Source organism: Tachyglossus aculeatus, chromosome 25 (assembly GCF_015852505.1).
Source record: "Tachyglossus aculeatus isolate mTacAcu1 chromosome 25, mTacAcu1.pri, whole genome shotgun sequence".
Classification (NCBI taxonomy): Eukaryota; Metazoa; Chordata; class Mammalia; order Monotremata; family Tachyglossidae; genus Tachyglossus; species Tachyglossus aculeatus.
The window spans coordinates 17753722-17775490 of NC_052090.1; the positions used below are offsets into that span (position 1 = coordinate 17753722).

The 21769-nt window shown below is 45.2% G+C and overlaps 1 protein-coding gene across 1 annotated transcript in view; it reads left to right on the plus strand.

The window, feature by feature from the left end:
- Positions 1–373: 373 nt before the first annotated feature.
- Positions 374–21769, plus strand: part of FAM110B (family with sequence similarity 110 member B) — a 136281-nt gene continuing 114885 nt past the window's right edge. Inside the window, exon 1 of the mRNA XM_038766694.1 lies at positions 374–439. The gene's annotated coding sequence lies outside the window, so the exon portion shown is untranslated. The remainder of the gene's footprint in view (positions 440–21769) is intronic.

Genomic DNA, 21769 nt, shown 5'->3' on the forward strand with positions numbered 1-21769 from the left:
CAGCGTGGACCGAACCATCGCGGCCCGGGGGGGGGATTTAGAGAGGACGATTCGCCCCTCCCGGCCGCCCCTCTGAGACGGGGAAAACCATCAGGTCAGAGGCAGGGTTGGGGTGATTCTGAAAGAGGGGGTGCCCCTTTCAGCCCCGGTTGGGCGGGAGGCGTGGCAGAAAAAGGGGGTCCCGGTGCCCGTCCCCCCCTCCGCCTGAGCGCGCCGTGGGCGGGCCCGGGCTGTGCGGCCGCCACTCGGCGCTCCGGGACTTTCATTGAGCTCGGGGAGGAGGAGGCGGCGGCGGCTACTTACTGGACTCCCCGCCGGCCGCTACTTTTCCGCTCCGCTCCTTCCCCGCTGCCCGGAGGAGGAGGAGGGGGCGGCGGCGGCGGCGGCGGCGGGGGCCGCGGCGCTTTGGGCCGGGAGCTCGTGCGGAGCTGCGAGCGAGGTAAGAAGCGGCGGGCGGGCGGGCGGGCGGCCGTGCGGGGCTGCAGCCTGCCAGCTGCCACGGCTCCGGACGCTCTGCCAACCGGGTGACACCTCCCGGCCTCCCCGGGCGAGGGGGCTGCCACCGTCCCCTCGCATGCAACCCTTCCCCGCATGCAACCTCCCCACGTATGCAACCTCCCCACTCATACAACCTCCCCAGGCATGTATCCCCCCCAGCATGCAACCTCCTCCCTCATACAACCTCCCCAGGCATGTATCCCCCCCAGCATGCAACCTCCTCCCTCAACTTGTAACCTCCCCCCAACATGCAACCTCCCCCCAACATACAACCTCCCCAACATACAACCTCCCCCAACATACAACCTCCCCCAACATACAACCTCCCCCCAACATGCAACCTCCCCTCAACATGCAGCCTCCCCCCCAGCATACAGCCTCCCCCCCAGCATGCAGCCTCCCCCCCAGCATGCAGCCTCCCCCCCAGCATGCAGCCTCCCCCCCAGCATGCAACCTCCCCCCCAGCATGCAATCTTCCCCCTGTATGTAATCTCCCACTGCATGCAACATTCTCAACTTGTACTTCCCAAGCGTTTAGTACAGTGCTCTGCACACAGTAAGCTCTCAATAAATACGATTGAATGAATGAACTCTCCCCCCTGCATGCATCCACCTCCCCAACATGCAACCTCCCCCCAGCATGCAACCTCCCCCCGTATGTAATCTCCCACTGCATGCAACATTCTCAACTTGTACTTCCCAAGTGTTTAGTACAGTGCCCTGCACACAGTAAGTGCTCAATAAATACGATTGAATGAATGAATTCTCCCCCCTGCATGCATCCTCCTCCCCGCATGCAGCCTCCCTTCCCTCTCCGGGAGCCCGCCAGGTCCACCAGCTGTCCACCCTGCGGGGCATCTCCCCTCTTTTCCTCCATTCTTTCCCCTCTGCCTCCCGTTGGGTTTGGCCTGGCCAAAGTTTGCAGATCCCAGCCCGGGAATGGGGGTGGAAAAGGCCGAAATCGGGAGGACTGCATGGTGGAGGGGAGGTATAGTCATTCAGTCGCATTTGCTGAACGCTTACTATGTGCGGAGCACTCCACTGAGCGCTTGGAAAGTACAATTCAGTGCCAAGTAGAGACAAGTCCATTGTTGGGTAGGGATCGTCTCTATAATGTTAACGACTTGTACTTCCCAAGCGCTTAGTCCAGTGCTCTGCACACAGTAAGTGCTCAATAAATACGATTGAATGAATGGATCCCTACCCGACAGCGGGCCCACAGTTTAGAAGGATGGAGACAGACAACAAAAGAAGTAGACAGGCGTCAATATAAGCAAATAAAATTGTAGATATATACACATCGTCAATAAAATAAATAGAACAATCAATATGTACATATAAACAGTGGGGGACGGGGGTGGGAGGCTCTTTAGGGTGTTGGAGTTGTGCAAAAAGCCTGTGTTGCAACTCGAAAAGTTAATTTGCAAGGGGGAGGTTGTCTGGGTGCCTGACTTGGAGACCTGTTTTCTTTGCATCGTCTCTGGGTCGGTCTTACAGCAAAAAAACCCCCAAAACCCACAAAAACAAACTAATCTCTGATGCTCAATATTTAAAAACCCATCAGCAATAATAAGCCGGTCCTATCTTCAGTTCCTTAACTGGGGGCTGGAAGGAGAAGGATCCCGAGGGTCTGAAAGTTATATAAAATAACTTTATATGCACTTATAATGTATGTATTGAGATCTCAGATGTCTGTTTTCTATCTGTTTCTCTCTGTTGCCGATAGAATTAAATTATCCTCGGTTCACTAGTCCTCAGGTCAGAGCTGGTTCAGTAGAGAGGCTGTAAACACATCCATGCTGCCTGAATTCCTTCTGTCGTACATGTAATATTGTTATTATTGCTACAGATGCTTTTAGGGCGAATAACGGGACAGCTCTCTCCCACTGCCTCATGCCACTTCTAGGAAGCTCTATGGGGAAGGAAAAGAAGATCTCTAAATCCTTAAATTCCTGAGAAAAGTGGAGGGAAAACGCAGGATACTTGAGAAGGGAGGGTAGGCACCCTTTAACAACCTTCAGGGTTAAAAACAGTGTGTAGCCTGATAAAGTGGAGACCTTGGCAAGTTCTGAGGTTTTTTTCCTCTCAACTAAACCCATGTCCCCTTTCAAATCTGGCTTCCATCTGTCACAACAGGACTTGAGACCAACTTTTTTCTCGAGTGGCTTAGGACCGCCAAGACTGGTCTTATTTTCTTTCATTGGGGATTCTGAGGGGTGGAAACATTCTGTGAAGTGCAGAGTGCTTGCTTCTCTTTGAACCTCAGATGATTCCTTGTTTGGAGGATGATTTAGTCTAGCACATTCCCTGAATGGGATTCTTTTGCCAATTGATAGTTTCTAACTTTGTGAACTTTCGCAGCTCGTGGCCATCTGTGTGGTATCGAACACATTCAGTTGATTGATTCATTCATTAATCATATTTGAGTGCTTACTGTGTGCAGACCACTATACTAAGTGCTTGGGAAGTACAATTCAGTGAGAAATAGACAATCCCTGCCCGCAGTGGGCTCACGGTCTAGAAGGGGGGAGACAAGACAGCAAAACAAGTAAACCAACATCAGTAGCATCATTATAAAGAAATAGAATTATAGATATATAGAAATTATTAATAAACATAAATAAAATTGTAATTATAAATATGTACATATATACACAAGTGCTGTGGGGCAGGGGGGTGTAGAGCTAAGGGAATGGGGAGGGGAGAGGGAGCAGACAAAAGTGGGGCTTATTCTTTGGAGGCCTCCTGGAGGATCAGTTGATCAACTTGAATATTTTTGGTTGGTATCAATAAATTACATTGCAGCCCAGTGGATTGGGAGGTTGCTAATTGAGCAGTGAGATCTTTCTCACAAGTAAGAGGAAAAGATTAGTTATGAAAGCACAGCTTTTTTAAAAGCCTTATTTGGTAAACATTAATTTTTTTAATGGTATTTAAGCATTTACACATGTGCCAGACATTGTTGAAGTGCTGGGGTAGATAAAATACAGAACAGTTTGGTCACAGACCCTGTCCCTCATAGGGCTCACAGTTAATCCCTGTTTTACAGATGAGGTAACTGAGGCCCAGAGAATTTAAATGACTTGCCCAAGATCACACAGCAGACAAGCGGCAGAGCTAGGATTAGAACCCAGGTCCTCTGATTCCAGGTCTGTGCTCTTTCCACTAGGTTACCCTGCTTAACATTTTATTTCAAAGTCTTGCTTTTTAAGGTAACACTCTCTGGCATTGTCCTGCACTATGCTAGTAGCTTTTTTTAAAAAGATCATAACTGATGATGCTGTGATTATTCTCTCCCTCTGGCCCCCTGGTAAAATTGAAGTTGAAGCAATTATGAGCCAGACTTTCCCTCAAACCCGGCTCAGCTGGTAGGAAGTTTTGGATTCAAGAAGGTTCCTTCATTCATTTAGCTATTAGAGGACTGAAAGTATTTTGCTGCTGCCTGAAAAAGGTGAACTAATCAACAGTGCATTAAATCCAGGAGATGCTCAATTCAGTCCATTTATTAATGTTGTTCCCTATGTACCGTATTTACAATCAGGTAGTTGGTAATAGTTATGAAGTCTTTGACTCAAAGATTCAGGAACAAAATACTGTATAAGAATTCCTACTGAATGCCTTGAAGTTGTCCCAGAACATCTCTTATCACATAGTAGCTCCACTGAACAAGCATTAGCGGCATTGCTGGAAGTAAGCCAAACGTAGCTGCAATGACTGTTCCAGGACCATGCAGGGCATCTTGCCTGTCCAGTAAATGGTTGCTGTCTTAGGGGGATATTAGCCCCCTGGGTGTCTCTTTCCCCTTCTTCCAGTCTATCCAATTCCCAAGGACTAGGCAATGCTAGGACAGCGCTGGTAGGAGTAGAATTAATAGTACTATTGAGTGTATAAGCACAGTGTTAATCACTTGAAAGTTTAAAAGAAGTACATGGCATGTTCCATGCCCTCAAAGAGTTTTTACTTGAGTGGTAGAGTACCACATCTAGCTGATAGATGGAAAAGGTAGAAATGTTCTGTGCAGACCAAGCCACTGGTTGGTTTCCCATTCCCCCTCCCTCTGCCTCCGTAAAAATTCATCATTGGGGTCAGCTTTGAACACCAAGGACAAAAATGTTCGTTTTGTATGAGTGGCACAGTCCACCAAAGTCAGGCTAGCTCACTGCCAGCTCAGTCCCAATTTTTAATTTTTCATGCAAAAAATTTTTTTTACAAGGATATGCTTTTCCCACGGGGACCTGGCGAGAGTTTGAGGCAGGGAAAACTTGGAAGAGGATACAAGACTTCCAACTGCTATTGTCTGTTGGAGCTGTAGAATATGGCTGTCTCTACCCAACCAGCTTATTGAAAACTAAGGGTGCTCTTCTCAGCTGCTGAGCAGAATCAAAGAATTGCAATATTGTATTTAATAATAATAATAATAATGGCATTTATTAAGGACTTACAATGTGCAAAGCACCATTCTGAGTGCTGGGGAGGTTACAAGCGATCAGGTTGTCCCACGGGGAGCTCACAGTCTTAATCCCCATTTTACAGATGAGGTAACTGAGGCACAGAGAAGTTAAGTGACTTGCCCAAAGTTACACAGCTGGCAATTGGCGGAGCCGGGATTTAATAATAATTACTGAATATGGAATTTAGTAAGCATTTATTGGACTTGCTTTCATTAAAGTAATATCTATCTAGGTCATGTTTCTTATCATACTTCTTAATCATATTTATTGAGTGCTTACCATGTGCAGAGCACTGAACCAAGTGCTTGGGAGAGTACGATGTAACAGTTGATAGACACATTTTCTGTCTATAACTGGAGGGGGAGACAGACATTAATAAATCAATTATTTCTATGTATATAGCTGCTGTGGGGCTGAGGGAGGAGTGAATAAAGGGTGCAAATCTAAGTGCAAGGACAGTTTCTTCATTTTACATCCAACGGTGAATTACTTCCATGCTAAACAAACATTTATTGGTCCCACACAATTCAAAAGCTGTGCGTGCCCAAGTGTGGCAGTAGATGTTGTGTATGGTGATAGATTAAGAGCAGGATAGATATAAAAATAATAATAGTACTGATAATAAAAATTGTGGTATTTGTTAAGCACTTACTATGACCAGGGCACTGCACTAAGCCCTGGGGTAGATACATGCTAATCAGGTTGGACGTAGCCCCTGTCCCACATAGGATTCACAGTCTTAATTCCCATTTTACAGACGAGGGAGCTGAGGCACAGAGAAGTGAAGTGACTTACCCAAGGTCACACAGCAGACAGTTGGCAGAGCTGGGTTTAAAACGCAGTTCCTTCTGACTCTCAGTCCCATGTTCTAGCCACTAGGCCAACAGTAATAGAAGGGATCATTTAAAGAGAAGCAGCATGGCTCAATGGAAAGAGCCCAGGCTTTGGAGTCAGAGGTCATGGGTTCAAATCCTGGCTCTGCCACTTGTCGGCTGTGTGACTTTGGGCAAGTCACTTCACTTCTCTGGGCCTCAGTGACCTCATCTGAAATATGGGGATGAAGACTGTGAGCCCACTTGGGACAACCTCATCATCTTGTAACCTCCCCAGCGTTTAGAACAGTGCTTTGCACATAGTAAGTGCTTAATAAAGGCCATTATTATTAGAGAAGCAGCGTGGCTCACTGGAAAGAGCCCGGGCTTTGGAGTCAGAGGGCATTGGTTTGAATGCCGGCTCTGCCACTTGTCAGCTGTGTGACTTTGGGCAGGTCACTTAACTTCTCTGGGCATCAGTTGCGTCATCTGTAAAATGGGGATGAAAACTGTGAGCCCCCCGGGGGACAACCTGATCACCTTGTAACCTCCCCAGCGCTTAGAACAGTGCTTTGCACATAGTAAGCACTTAACAAATGCCATCATTATTATTAATTCCCCTGACCACTTTCTCAAACCCCCCAGGGAGACTTTAACAGTACATTGTTTTAAAATGTGGCTCACAGACCTAAGTAGTGGCTTTTGGCCTCTCTGCCTGATCCTTGCCTCCTCCAGCTCTTCCCTCCTCTCCCCACCCCCTCCACCCTAATTCCGAATTTCCAGGCTGAGCCTGCTGCTCATTTCCCATAGCTGTCCAGTGTTCCAGCCCACTTTCCCCTCTCCTTTCCTGCACAGACACGCTCAAGAGAGGGTTAGTGGGAATGATGGTAATTAGGGCATAATATTACCACATAATGTACTTTTTTTCAAGTGCACCTTGAAGCTTTAGTGTATGTAAAGAAAAGACTTGAGCAGGCAGGTGTTCATGAAGAATTGTTTCATCCTTGTAATTGAAATGATTTCTTCCTTTCTGATAGAGAATTTTTTTAAGCAGGCACTTAACGGAGCTATCATTTTTTTTTTCCTCTCTGTTGATTTGAGACTGAGGCACTGGGAAATAGATGATTGGCTTAGCAATGGGGGAAGCAGAGCTGAGTTTATGTTTTATCCATCAAAGCCCTGGACCATAAACCTTCTCTTTTGGCAACTGTGAATTCAAATCTCATAGGAACAGCCACACAAGAATGTAAAACTCCACGACCTGATCTTTCCATTGGCAGCCCTCAATAGGAGAAGCAAATTGCTCCCTTCTTTTCCAATATATTTGGTGATAAAAATGGGGAACATGTGGGCAGTTAAAATTTGAACTGGGCATGGAACTGTGAGTCTCAAATTATAAACACCGTGAAGAGAAGTTCAAAGGTGAATCCCTAAGCAAAAGGAAACAATACATCATTCAGGCAGTCAAATTTGGGGAAGAATTAGTAAGGGTCCAGGAGTCTGGTTTTTGCCTTGGAGCAAGATGAATAGTTTGGAAGTTGCTCGGTTGCAGGCAAGGCTTTTACAACATTCGATACAAACATGGGGAAACTTTCTTGAGAGTTTATGTAGTGAACTATCCAATGCTCTCTCTGCCATTGTTCATTCCAAAAGTTTGTGTTTTGACATGTTTGAAAGTATGATGCATTTCAAGGTGAGTTTTAATGCGCCTCAAGATACTTCTAAGTAGTTTAAATGAACTAAAAGCAAAATTGGAGATGGGGATCCAAAGAAAAGTGCAGTTTAGCTGTTAAAGGAATATTTACAGTTCCTTGGCTGTTGCCTTTGATTCATAGATTTCTAGGGCTGGAAGGAGACCTCAAGAGGTCATTTGGTTCAGGCCCCTGCTTCAGCACAGGAAACCACAGAAGAAAAATATGTAGCTACCTCTCCTATAACATGTGTTTTCATTCTGTGTTTGGATAGGATGCTATTGAGAAGCAGCGAAGTCTAGTGGAAAGAGCACAGACTTGGAAGGCAGATGACCTGGGTTCTAATGCTGATTCTACTACTTGCCTGCTTTGTGACTTTGGGAAAGTCACTTCTCTGTGTCTCTGTTTCTTCATTGTAAAATGGGGATTCAGCACCACGTACTTAGAGAAGCAACGTAGCTCAGTGGAAAAAAAAATAAAAAATATTTATTTTATTTTGTTAGTATGTTTGGTTTTGTTCTCTGTCTCCCCCTTTTAGACTGTGAGCCTGCTGTTGGGTAGGGACTGTCTCTATATGTTGCCAACTTGTACTTCCCAAGTGCTTAGTACAGTGCTCTTTACACAGTAAGCGCTCAATAAATACGATTGATTGATTGAAAGAGTAAGGGCTTGGGAGTCAGAGGTCCTGGGTTCTAATCCCAGCTCCGCCACTTTTCTGCAGTGTGACTTTGGGCAAGTCACTTCACTTCTCTGTGCCTCAGTTACCTCATCTGTAAAATGGGGATCAAGACTGTGAGCCCCACGTGGGACAACCTAATCACTCTGTATCCCCCCAGCACTTAGAACAGTGCTTTGCACATAGTAAGCACTTAACAAATGCCATTATTATTATTATTATTATTACTGTTAGACTGGGTTCTGGGTTTTAATCCTGGGTTCTAATCCCAGCTCTGCCACATGTCTGTTGTGTGTCCTTGGGCAAGTCAGTTCACTTTTCTAGGCCTCAATTACCTCATCTGTAAAATGGGATAGGGACTGATTACCTTGTATCTACCCCAGCACTTAGAACAGTGCCTGGCACATAGTAAGTGCTTAACAAATACCATTATTGGTATTATTATTATTATTTTTCCAACGAGGCACCTCTTTCTTGGTACAGCATTGTGTGCAGATTGTGTCAAGGCCAGCAGAGCATTGCTATGCAATCACTTCAGCATTGAAGGAGATCTGAAGACTAGACTTGTACACCACTTTTAATGGCAGTCAATCATATTTGAGTACTTACTGTGTGCAGTAAGCGCTTGGGAGAATACAGTATAACACAGCTGGTAGAGACGATCCCTGCCCACAACGAGCGTATAGTCTAGAGGGAGAGACCTACTAACAAAATCCATTTGCCTTAGGACCAGTGGACAAACGGCAAATTCCGTGTGTGAGAGTGCTTCCTGTGAGGTGGATTTATCACGCATCTTGTCCCCATTTACAGCTGCTTTGACTGCAGATGTTGGTGTTTGAATGACAGACTCTTAGGCAATTGGCTGTCCCCCGCTATGGCCTGCTGTTTAGGATTCGGTTTGTCGGTGAAAATTCCTGGCTCCGTCTTTCGGTTCCGCTTCCCTCGTCTAACAGTTCACGACACCCGTGTTTCCAAATGCTCTACTACTGTATAAACAACTTGTGAGTAAACACTTTGGACAAACACCAAGACTCATAATAAAAGCAAGTCTGGGTTTTCTTCACTCCCAAAGCCTGAGGTAATACAGGATTCTGCAGCTGTTGGACCAGAGTATTGGATGGGGTTTACAGCTTGAGAGAACTGGAATGCTGAATTGACAGCATCTGGAGATGGGTTTGAGGTTGTTTTTTTTTTTGGTTTTGTTTTTTTTTTGGTTTTTATTTGCTTGTTTTGATGGAGGGGACAGAGTTGCTCTGTTTCTGTTACACTTCATTTTAATGACTGGTTCAGGTAAGGACTATGCATTTTTGAATATTGTTGAATTAATTTTGTGCTTTTTGAGTAGAAATCTTTGAAAATTTTGACAATGCATAATTTGCCTTTAGGTTTGTTGGTTTGTTTTGTAGTTGGGGAATTTTAGGATGAAAAACTTTCTTCTTTAATATCCTCACCTCACATGTCCAGCCTTTGGCAGTAATTCAGGAATGTATCCCAGTCCTACCATCTCTTACTTGGGTAACTGCATCAGCCTCTTTGCTGCTGTACCAGCCCCAGCTTCTCTTTACTACAATTTATCATATAATTACAATAGTTGTGGAATTAAGGGTGTACTAGATGCCAAGCCCTGGGTTAAGGGCTAGGGTAGATAGAGAGGATTGTCAGTCAATCAAACAATAGACACTGTAGCACTTTTTGTAATAGAATGAATAAAAGCAATCCCTATACTCAAGAAGTTTACAATCAGTCCCTCATAGGGCTCACAAGCTGAAGGAGAGTAAGTAGAGTATCCCCATTTTAGAGGTGAAGAAACAAAGGCACAGAGAGGTTGAGTGACTTTTCCCAAGTCTCTTGATACAGGGTCCAGCAAAAATCTTTTCTGCCGATCCGGTTATGCCACAGTTCTGCTTAGAAAATCTCAGTGGCTTCCAGTTGCCATTTTCATCTCGTTTGTACTACTAATCTTAGGCTTCAAGGTTTTCTCCCAACTGACAACGTATCACCCATCTGTCCTTGCCTTTCCTTAATCGCCTGTTCTAGTTCTCTCCTCTCCAGTCGCTCTAACCCACTGCAGCTCTGAGAACTTGCCTTTGACTTTCCTGTCACCAAGCTCTTGCTCATAACTTTTCCTCCTCCCCCACAGAATGCTCTCCCACGTCAAATGCCTTTGCCCTCTTTCAAATCTGTTGGATCCACCTCCTCCATAGGCTTCCCGATTAACCCCATCCGACTAAGCATTCCAAACACTCCAACTATTCCCTCCCCATATAGTCTATAAACTCCATTATTTGCATTTACAAATCTCTTCTTCTCGGTCCTTGTGGTGTTTTGTGATGTTTTGTTTTAAAAGTATTTATTTGTGGTGTTTTGTGATGTTTTGTTTTAAAAGTATTTATTTGTTTACCCACTGTTTGAGCTGGCTCCGCCATTCTCTTCAGGAGGGCAGTACTGCTTGTTGTTCTCTTCCCTGCATTACCCAAAAGAAAATTACCTTTAGGCAAGTGATCAATCAATACTATTGAGCTTATGATTCTTTCATATGGCTCTGGGTTTCGGGAAAAGCTTAGAAGAACTTCTAGGATTCAGTTAGCCACTCAGGAACATTTTTTGAGCCCATGAAGAGTGTGGCGGACAATATACAAGGCTCCATGAGGGGGTACAAAAAGATTAGAGGCCTAGATTCTGGTTTCAAAGAGCTCATAGTCTGTTTCATTCTTGGGATTCAGGGTCTTGAGGGAATGTGTCCTCAATACAGCCTGGAAAATAGTTTTCAGTTGCTCCCAAGAAGTAGTCCTCATGAAGGAGACCTCATGAAATTCTACTTAATAATAACAATAATATAATACTAATAATTATGGTATTGGTTAAACATTTACTTTATTACCAAACACATGGGACTCTCAGTCTTAGGGCAGGTATTGAATCCTCATTTTGCAGGTGAGAGAACTGAGGCTTAGAGAAATTGTGATTTACCCAAGGTCACATGGCAGGTGAGTGGCAGAGCCGGGATTAAAACCCAGATGATCTGACTCCTAGATCCGTGCTCTTTCCAGTAAGCCATACTGCTTTCCAAAATCCCAAGCCAAGCTCCAACCTTGCCCTTTCTGGTGTTGAAAAGTCCCTGATTTTGTAACATCAAGAAGGACTGGTTATGCAATTGTGCCACAGATATCATGTTCAGCCTGCCAAAGCAGGCAGTTTGGGTTTTAGATGATTCTTGGCCTAGGATGTTTTGAACTACATTCTAAATCATGTAGAACTACAATCTTAAATACGCATGGTGTTGGCTTGCCTGTTGCTAGTATTCATTTGTTCGATGTCAGTAATAAATGTCTTAGATTTTCCCAGTAAGAAATGTTTTTCACAAGTGCATCACAGTGTGCTGGTTTATAGGCACACTCGCGCAATCCTATTGTAGTTTAATGACTCCTACAATATGTCACATTTATTAGATCACCTGGTTATTTTGAGCAGCACAAATAGCCTACTTGTTTTTTCAGGTCAGTGCCTTAAAGCACCCAACTCTGTGCTACAGGCGCTGGGTTTCATTTTTGTCACCCTTTATTTGGGGAGCTCCTGGATTACTTGGATCTTCCTAACCTGGATTGCTGGGCCTGGAAGTCTGAAGGACCTGGGTTCTAGTCCAGGCTCTGCCACTTGTCTGCTGTGTGACCTTGGGGAAGTCACTCCACTTCTCTGTGCCTCAGTTACCTCATCTGTAAAATGGGGATTGACAGTGAGCCCTGGACCTGGAATGCCCTCCCTCCTCATCTCCGCCAAACTAGCCCTCTTCCCCCCTTCAGAGCCCTACTGAGAGCTTACTTCCTCCAGGAGGCCTTTCCAGTTGGAGCACCCCTTTTCCTCTGCTCTTCCTCCCCATCACCCTACTCCCTCCCTCTGCTGTACCCCCTTCCCCACCCGACAGCACTTGTGTATATTTGTACATATTTATTATTCTATTTATTTTATTAATGATGTGTATATATCTATAATTCTATTTATCTATCTAGAGAAGCAGCTTGGCTAGGTGGAAAGAGCAAGGGCTTTGGAGTCAGAGGTCATGGGTTCAAATCCCGGCTCCGCCAATTGTCAGCTGTGTGACTTTGGGCAAGTAACTTAACTTCTCTGTGCCTCAGTTCCCTCATCTGTAAAATGGGGATGAAGACTGTGAGCCCCCAGTGGGACAACCTGGTCAGCTTGTAACCTTCCCAGCTTAGAACAGTGCTTTGCACATAGTAAGCGCTTAATACCATCATCATTATTATTATTATTATCTATTTTGATGCTATTGACTCCTGTCTACTTGTTTTGTTGTCTGTCTCCCCTTTCTAGACTGTGAGCCCGTTGTTGGGTAGGGATTGTCTCTTGCTACTGAATTGTACTTTCCAAGCGCCTAGTACAGTGCTCTGCACACAGTAAGCGCTCAATAAATGTAAATGAATGAATGAAAGAATGTAACAGTGTAGAAGCAGCACGGCCTAATGGCAAGAGCACAGGCTTGGAAGTCAAAGGACATGGGTTCTAATCCCGGCTCCGCCACTTGTCTGCTGTGACCTTGGGCAAGTCACTTAACTTTTCTGTGCCTGTCAACTCATCTGTAAAATGGGGATTGAGACTGAGCCCCTCGTGGAAAAGGGATTATGTCCAACCCGATTTTGTTTGTATCCACCCCAGGGCTTAGTACAGTGCCTCACACATAGTAAGCACTTAACAAATAACGTAATAATTATTATAATTATTACTATTAACAATACTTCATAGGAAACTCACATTTGTACCAAGTTGTTATGAATCCCCTTCTGCTACGAAATATGATTGATATTACTAGGAAGTTTTTTTTATTCTGTGGGTTAAGCCTTCCTGTGTGCCAGACTCAAACGCTGTAGATATAGGCACGTGAGTTAACTGTGGCACAGAGCATTAAATGACTTGCCTAAGGTCACACAGCAGAGAAGTGACAGAGTCAGAATAAGAACCCAGTTCCTTCTGACTCCCAGGACCGTGCTCTAACATCCACTAGGTCACCCTGCTTCACGAAAGTCAGATTTTTCTCTCTGGATATGCATTTTTACGGTTTAGTGTAGAGAGTCTGCCTAGCATCTTGTCAGGGTCTGCCAGAACTTTTCTTGGGGACAGGGAACATAAACTAATCCAGCATCCCGTGCCTTGGGATGCCACCCTACCCCCAACAGAAAGGGGAAATCCTGAGGGGGTTAGCGCCTAGAATTACTGGGCAGTAACCATGATCTTTCTGTTCTCTTAATCTGTCTTTCCCCTCCATGCGGTGCTGGACTTCAGGATGCTTGGTCTGAGCCTTCTCTACAACCAGTCCCAGGGAGCTTCAGGGGGCTTTTCTCCGACTTTTCATTTCTGATCCAAAGTACCTCCATGGATACGTGTTTCCCAGAATGCCCCACCTCCGTGTGCACGGAGCATTAAATGACTTGCCCAAGGTCACACAGCAGAGAAGTGACAGAGTCAGAATAAGAACCCGGTTCCTTCTGACTCCCAGGACCATGCTCTATCATACACTAGGTCACGGAAGTCAAGCTCTGGTAGTGTATCCATTGAGTTTTCTTGGTAAAAATATGGAAGTGGTTTACCATTGCCTTCTTTTTTGTGCAGTCAGCTTGAGTCTCCACCCTGGACTGTCTGTCATGCAGCTGCTGCCCAGCACAAGTGAATTTTGACTTTTAGCAGATTACCTGCCTCTTGCTAGCCACTGCCCAAGCTAGAAATGGAACGGGTATGCCTCTGCTTGACTCTCTCCCATACTCGAGACTGGTAAAGTACTGGAAACTCTCCAGGTGCCATCCTGAGGGGGGGTTTCTCCTACTACCCTCCCATAACATTCTCAGGGAGCTTCTTATGGCAAGGTAGTGGGAGAGAAGCCCCCTGAAGCCCAGCCAGAGTGAGCCCCCACCCCCAGCCCCCTAACTGTGGAGGGAAAGTCTTCTCTTAAGAGGACGAAGAGTGAATGAAGAAAAAATGAGGGTTTGGGAGTGGAGAAGAGGCAGGAAGTTGTAGGGGGAAAGACTACAACAGGAGAAGACTGGATGGAGCAAGAAACAGAATGAGAATGAATTTTCAGGAGGATGCCAGTTGGGAGGAGAGACAATAAACAGGGCATTTGCAGAAGAAACAGACCAAGAAAGGTGGGACCCAAATGAAGAATGAAGAGGAAAGGCAGAAGAAGGAATTGTAAAGAAAAGAGCTATTGAAAGGGCAAGAAATAGAAGGAAAATGAATTTGTGAAAGAACCATGACTTGATAATCAGTGGCATTTATTGAGCACTTTATGCAGAATCCTGTACTAAGATTACAGTACAGTAAAGTTGGTGGACACGATCCCTGTCCACAAGAAACTTACAGTCTAGAGGTGAATACAGTACATTAGGGGGTAAATAGTTGGTTAAAACAGACTAAAACTCATGGTGTTCTCATTAACATTAAGAAGGCTTTATGCCATTGGTAATTTTTAGCTGAAAGTATCTTGCCAGCCAGTCTGATTTCTCTGTTATGAAAACAGTGCCTTGAACTGGAACGGAAGAAGCGATTAACAACTCCCTGAATTGGGGGTTCTGACCTTGTGAAAACTCTTCCCAGTAAAGCATATGATTCCCGTTGAAGGCCTCTGAAGAAAGATGAACATTCGGATATTGCTTATTTGAGAAATGTTTCGCCATGCTCTTGTAACAAAGTAGCCCTATTAAAAAGGAAAAGAAACGAGAATGTTTGCTTGCTTTTGTTTTGGGTTGATTCGGACATTTTCAGTGTCACTTTTCTATTTCTCCCCCTCCCTCCTCTTTGAAACAAACAGCAGTATTGTTGCAAAAGTCACTTTGTTTTCTTACACTTGTATAAAATCATAGAACTCCTTTGGGAAAATGCGTCCTTTGTCTGGAAGAGACAGAACTCTTAAAGTCCAAGCCATCCAACCTAGGAACAGACAAGACAACTTTTATCCGAGGTAATAGATTTTTTTCAAATAGATAATTTGCTGGGCAGGCTAATGAATGAGAAGGGTGAGAGCTGTGGAAAAAGTTGCATGCAAAAAGATCTAGGTGATTCTTTCGTTGGGTCTGTGATAACATTCCTGAGAGGAGTATGTGATCTCTCTCCAAGAGCAGGCAATGACCTCTGGTGTCCAGCCATTTGGGGTGAGTTCTTGACAGAAAGTTTCCTCTAAATCACGGATAGAGAGAACTGAGTTCTATGTCCAGGGTTCCCTATTGCTTCTTGGCCAAGACTACATAAGGCAAAGTAAATAATAATAATAGTAATAATAATGGCATTTATTAAGCACTTACTATGTGCAGAGCACTGTTCTAAGCGCTGGGGAGGGTACAAGGTGATCAGGTTGTCCCACTGGAGGCTCACAGTCTTAATCCCTGTTTTACAGATGAGGTAACTGAGGCCCAGAGAAGTTAAGTGACTTGCCCAAAGTCACACAGCTGACAATTGGTGTAGCTGGGATTTGAACCCATGACCTCTGACTCCAGAGCCCGGGCTCTTTCCACTGAGCCACGCTGCTTCTCAATATGAGCTCGCTGTGTGCAGGGGATGTATCTCTTACGTTATATTGTACTCCAAGTGCTTGATAAAGCGCTCAATAAATCCGATTGACTGTCTGAAAACACAAGCCCAGAATCCGGGGCCTTTCCCAGCCTAATGGCAGCTGCCTTCTTTTCAACATAATGAAGTGTTCAGGCTGTTTGTTGCACTTTAACATGTAATGACGGAAATTATCTTCATCATCATCATCAATTGTATTTATTGAGCGCTTACTGTGTGCAGAGCACTGTACTAAGCGCTTGGGAAGTACAAGTTGGCAACGTATAGAGACAGTCCCTACCCAGCAGTGGGCTCACAGTCTAAAAGACTGTGAGCCTTTCCCAAAGGAGTTCTATGATTTTATACAAGTGTAAGAAAACAAAGTGACTTTTGCAACAATACAGCCATTTGTTTCAAAGAAGAGGGAGGGGGAGAAATAGAAAAGTGACACTGAAAATGCCCAAAATTATATTGGGATTGGACTGATGGATTTTTATGTTTTTCCAGGGAGTTAAGGAGAAAGACTGTAAGCTCATTGTGGGCAGGGACCATGTCTACCAGCTCTGTTATAGTGTACTCTCCCAAGCATTTAGTACAGTGTCTTGCACACAGTTAACACTCAGTAATTGCCATTGGTTTAGAAGTCTGCCAGATGGATAACTGCTGCCTGGATTGTGGGTTCTGTATGCTTATAGATGAATGTGTAAGGATTTGACAGTGAAGTCATTTACCATTTGGTCTTTGACCCTGCTGCTGCCTTTGGTCAGCAACTGCAATGCACAGAGGACCAGGAGACAGGAGGTTTGGAGTTCTTGCCGGAAGGCAGCCCCATGACCCCCCTGGGAAAGAGCAGAGGGAACTGCTGCAGCCACCTGGCACAGTTCTCAGTCTTGCCTGATCTCTCCTAATCCGGGCAGCCCGGAGACCCGGCTCCTGTCTCCTCCAGCCCTCCGCCAGCTGCCCCACGCTGGGGATTGTTCGGGGGCCACCCAGGGTGACGGCGGGGCTAGGGATGTGGAAGAGTCTGAAATGGAAACCGTCCTCTCGGAGGAGACAAGCAGTTCATCAGTCATATTTTTGGCTCCAGAGACGTTACCCTTGACTGCACAGAGCATTGCCTCTCAGAGTTAATGTAGTACCAGATTTGATTTACATCATGCCTCTTGAAAAGGGAATGGTCCAGGAAGTCAGAGCACCTGGGTTCTAATCCTGGCAGTGCCACTTGCCTGCTGTCTGACTTAGAGCAAGTCTCTTAACTTTTTTTTAATGGTATTAAGCACTTACTACATGCCAGGCACTGTACTAAGCGCTGGGGTAGATCCCCATCCCCCCCACCTTACCTTCTTCCCCTCCCCACAGCACCTATATATATGTATATATGTTTGTACATATTTATTACTCTATTTTACTTGTACATATTTATTCTATTTATTTTATTTTGTTAATATGTTTTGTTTTGTTGTCTGTCTCCCCCTTCTAGACTGTGAACCCGCTGTTGGGTAGGGACCGTCTCTATATGTTGCCAACTTGTACTTCCCAAGCGCTTAGTACAGTGCTCTGTACACAGTAAGCGCTGAATAAATACGATTGAGTGAATGAATCCAAGATAATCAGGTTGGACTCTGTCCATGTCCCACGGGGTGGCTCACCGTCTTCAATCCCCATTTTACAGGTACGGGGACTGAGGCTCAGTGGAGTGACTTGCCCAAGCTCACACAGCAGACGAGTGGCAGAGCTGGGACTAGGACCCAGGTCCACCTGAATCCCGGGACTGTTCTCTGTACACTAGGCCATGCTGCTCTCTTGTGACTCGGTTTCCTCACTTGTAAAGTGGGGGTTCGGTACCTGTTCTTCCTCCCTCTTAGATTTTGAGTCCCATACGGGAAAGGGACTGTATCCAGATCTGTTTATGTTGTGGCTATCCCAGCCCTTAAAACAGTGCTTGACATGTTTTTGTAGTGGCAGTTAAGTGCTTACTATGTGCCAGGCACTGTACTAAGGCCCGGGGTAGATACAAGCTAATCAAGTTGGACAGAGTCCACATCCTACAACGGGCTCACAGTCTTAATCCCCATTTTACAGGTGACGTGTCTGAGAAGCTGAATGACTTGCCCAGGGTCACACAGCAGATGAGTGGTGAAGCTGGGAATTAGAGCTTACAGTTTTGAACGAAGGGTGAAAATCCACGTGCAAAGGTGATGCAGAAGGGAGTGAGAGAAGAGGAAATAAGGGCCTAGTCGGGGAAGGCCTCTTGGAGGAGATGTGTCTTCAATAAGGCTTTGAAGCAGGGGGAGAAGGACCGAGTGACCAGCTTATTCCTTGGGGGATGGGAGAGTCTGGCTCATTTTCCTGTAAACATCCCTCTGGCCAAGGGTTGGAGACTGAGGGAGCATCACTATGGGGGAGGACCTGCCAATGATGGAACCAAGTACAGTCCAGCACCTCCTCCAGCCCCCAGTAATCAGCTCCGTGCTCACGCCATCATCACAGACCGCCCGCCCCGGGTTAGGGCCCCCATGGCTATCGCCCGACTGGATGAAAAGCAAACACGGTATCAAGAAGAGATGGTTATGCACCAGAAGTGGGGTGCAGGCTGAGCATTACCACGGAAGTATTCCTTACCTCAGGGTAGTGCAAGATCGCAAACTCCATTTTAGGAGAACTGGCTCTCTGATCATTTCCTACGTTTCCTCCAAATGAAGTGCCAACTCCCTTAATAATTCTTATTGCAGGAAGAAGCATTCAAGTCCAGGGGCTCTTGACAAGAAATGAGTAGATTTTTCTTTCTGGACCAAAGTCCTTGGAGTTGGTTTCATCTGTGATGAGGAGGTTAGGTGTTCGGTTTGGAGAGGTTCCATTAACTATTTCACGTCACCTCGATCCACTTAGTTAATCTCCTCTTCCTGTGCCTTGGGTAATAGCAGTCTAGTAGCCTGGAAGAAAGTGAATAGTTGTCCCATCTATTAGAATCATTCATTCATTCATTCAATCGTATTTATTGAGCACTTACTGTGTGCAGAGCACTGTACTGAGCACTTGGGAAGTACAAGTCGGCAACATATAGAGACGATCCCTCCCCAACAACGGGCTCACAGTCTAGAAGGGGGAGACAGACAACAAAACATATAGACAGGTGTCAAAGTTGTCAGAACGAAATCAGATCCATGAACCAACCAAACTTGTCCATGATCATATGTTGGCAGTACCTTCACAGGACAGCTATATGATTTAGTATAACAACAATAATAATATTGTAGTATTTGTTATAATTATGGTATTAGGTGCTATTATTTAAGCAGTGGGGCCTAGGAAAGAGTATGGGCCTGGGAATCAGAGGACCTGGATTCTAATCCTTGCTCTGGCCTGAAACTCATTCATTCATTGTCATATTTACTGAGTGCTTACTGTGTGCAGAGCACTGTATTAAGCACTTGGGAGAAACAGTACAACAATAAACAGACACATTCCCTGCCCACAATGAGCTTACAGTTAAGGTGGGGAGGTGTGAAGGGGAGAAGACCAACATCAATACAAATAAATAAAGATATGTACATAAGTGGTTTGGGGCTGGGAGGGGGAAGAGCAAAGGGAGCAAGTGAGGGTGATGCAGAAAAGAGTGGGAGATGAGGAAAGTGGGTGCTTGGTCTGGGTAGGCCTCTTGGACGAGATGTGCCTTCAGTAAGGCTTTGAAGCGGCGAAAAGTAATTGTCAGATTTGAGGAGGGAAGGCGTTCCATGCCAGAGGCAGGATGTGGGCTGGGGATCCACAGTAGGATCGAGGCACAGTGAGAAGGCTAGCACTAAAGGAGCGAAGGGTGCGGGCTGGATTTTAGGAGGAGAGTAGCTAGATGAGGTGGGAGGGGGCAAGGTAGTGGAGTTCGCTTTAAAGCCAACAGTGAGGAGTTTTTGTTTGAGGAGGAGGTGGATGGAGTTTTGGTTTGCAGAGGTGGATGGGCAACCACTGGAGTTTTTTGAGGAGTGGGGTGGCTTGTCCTGAATGTTTTTGTAGAAAAATGATCTGGGCAGGCAGCAGAGTGAAGTATGGAGTAGAGTGGGGAGAAGCAGGAGGCTGGAAGGTCAGCGGAGAGGCTGGTGCATTAGTCCAGGCAGGATAGGGTGAGTAATTGTCTTAATGCGGTAGCAGTTTGGATGGAGAGGAAAGGGTGCATTTTAGCTATGTTGAGAAGCTGGGACTAACAGGATTTAGTGATTGAGTTTGTGGGTTGCATGACAGAGAGGAGTCAAGGATAACGCCAAGGTTGTGGGATTGTGAGACCGGAAGGATGGTCGTGCCGTCTACAGTGTTGGAAGAGTAGGAACCCTCCCCCTCCATATATAATAACAAGAATAATAATGATGGCATTTATTAAGTGCTTACTATGTGCAAAGCACTGTTCTAGGCTCTGATAATAGTGATGGTATTTTGTTAAGAGCTTACTATGTGCAAAGCACTGTTCTAAGCACTGGGGGCATACAGGGTGATCAGGTTGTCCCACGTGGGGTTCACAGTCTTCATCCCCATTTTACAGATGAGGTAACTGAGGCACAGAGAAGTTAAGTGGCTTGCCCAAGGTCACACAGCTGACAAGTGGTGGAGTCAAGATTCGAACCCATGACCTCTGGCTCCCAAGCCCATGCTCTTTCCACTGAGCCTCGCTGCCACTATCCCCTCCTTCAAAGCCTTATTAAGGTCATCATCAATAGTATTTATTGAGGGCTTACTGAGTGCAGAGCACAGAGTAGCAGCGTGGCTCAGTGGAAAAGAGCCCGGGCTTTGGAGTCAGAGGTCATGGGTTCAAATCCCGGCTCCGCCACTGAGCATGGCTCAGGAGAAGCAGCGTGGCTCAATGGAAAGAACCCAGGCTTGGGAGTCAGAGGTCATGGGTTCTAATCCCGGCCCTGCCACTTCTCAGCTGTGTGACTTTGGGCAAGTCACTTCACTTCTCTGTGTGTCAGTTCCCTCATCTGTAAAATGGGGATGAAGACTGTGAGCCCCACGTGGGACAACTTCATCACCTTATATCCCCCAGCGCTTAGAACAGTGCTTTGCACATAGTAAGCGCTTAATAAATGCCATCATTATTATTATTATTATTACTAAGTTCATAGGGGAGTGCAATACAGGTCACATCTCCTCCAGGAGGCCTTCCCTGATTAAGCCCTCATTTCCCCAGCTCCCTCTCCCTTTCGAGTTCTCTGCACTTGGATCTGTGAAATTTAGGATGTTGGTATTTGCCCCACCCTCAACTCCTCAGCACTAATGTAAATATCTATAAACTTTGTATATTTATATTGATGTCTGTCCCCATCCCTCCCCCAGACTGTAAGCCCTTTGTGGGTAGGGAACGGTTTTACCAACTCTTTTGTATTGTACTCTCCCAAGCACTTAGAAGAGTTCTCTGCACACAGTAAGCACTCGATAAATATCATTGATCGATTGATTAGTGTTGACCTAAAGTCTTCATTGCAACTTCTAACATTAGTTGTTGAGGATTTTTGTTGTTGTCCCATTTTAAGTTGTTTTTCAAATTTAGAAACAGAGTCCTAAGATTCAGTTTCATGGAAGATTAACAGCCTATTTATTGAGTGCAGTCTCTCAGGAACACAGAGTTTTGAAAATAAGGTCAACTCTCCTCAACAATGGAACAAACGGATAAATTATTGCAAGCAAAGTGCAGATAAGGGCAATAAACTCCTTTGTCTTCTGCACTGCAATATTTGTTCCACGACTATATATGTGGGTTTTTTAAGCACTAGCAGTAGCTTCTTATAACCCTCACAGCACAATCAAATCTCATTAATACAAACCTGAAAAGACCCTATAATTTCACACACTGAAATGCATCAATTATATCTGATATTTTTAATAAGTAATAGCATGGGATGGTATAGAGTACAAGCATCCCATGCTTTATTAGCATAGACTAGAGTACAAATGTTCCATGCATTTAAAAAGAAAATACACTCAAAGTCTTTCTACACACATTGGCTCTCTGTCAGCTCTTGACCACCATGACTCAGGTGGTGCTGAGAGATTCTCTCTGGTGTGGTTTGTTCAATTTCTAAAGGATGTGAAGGCTCCTACGGGGGA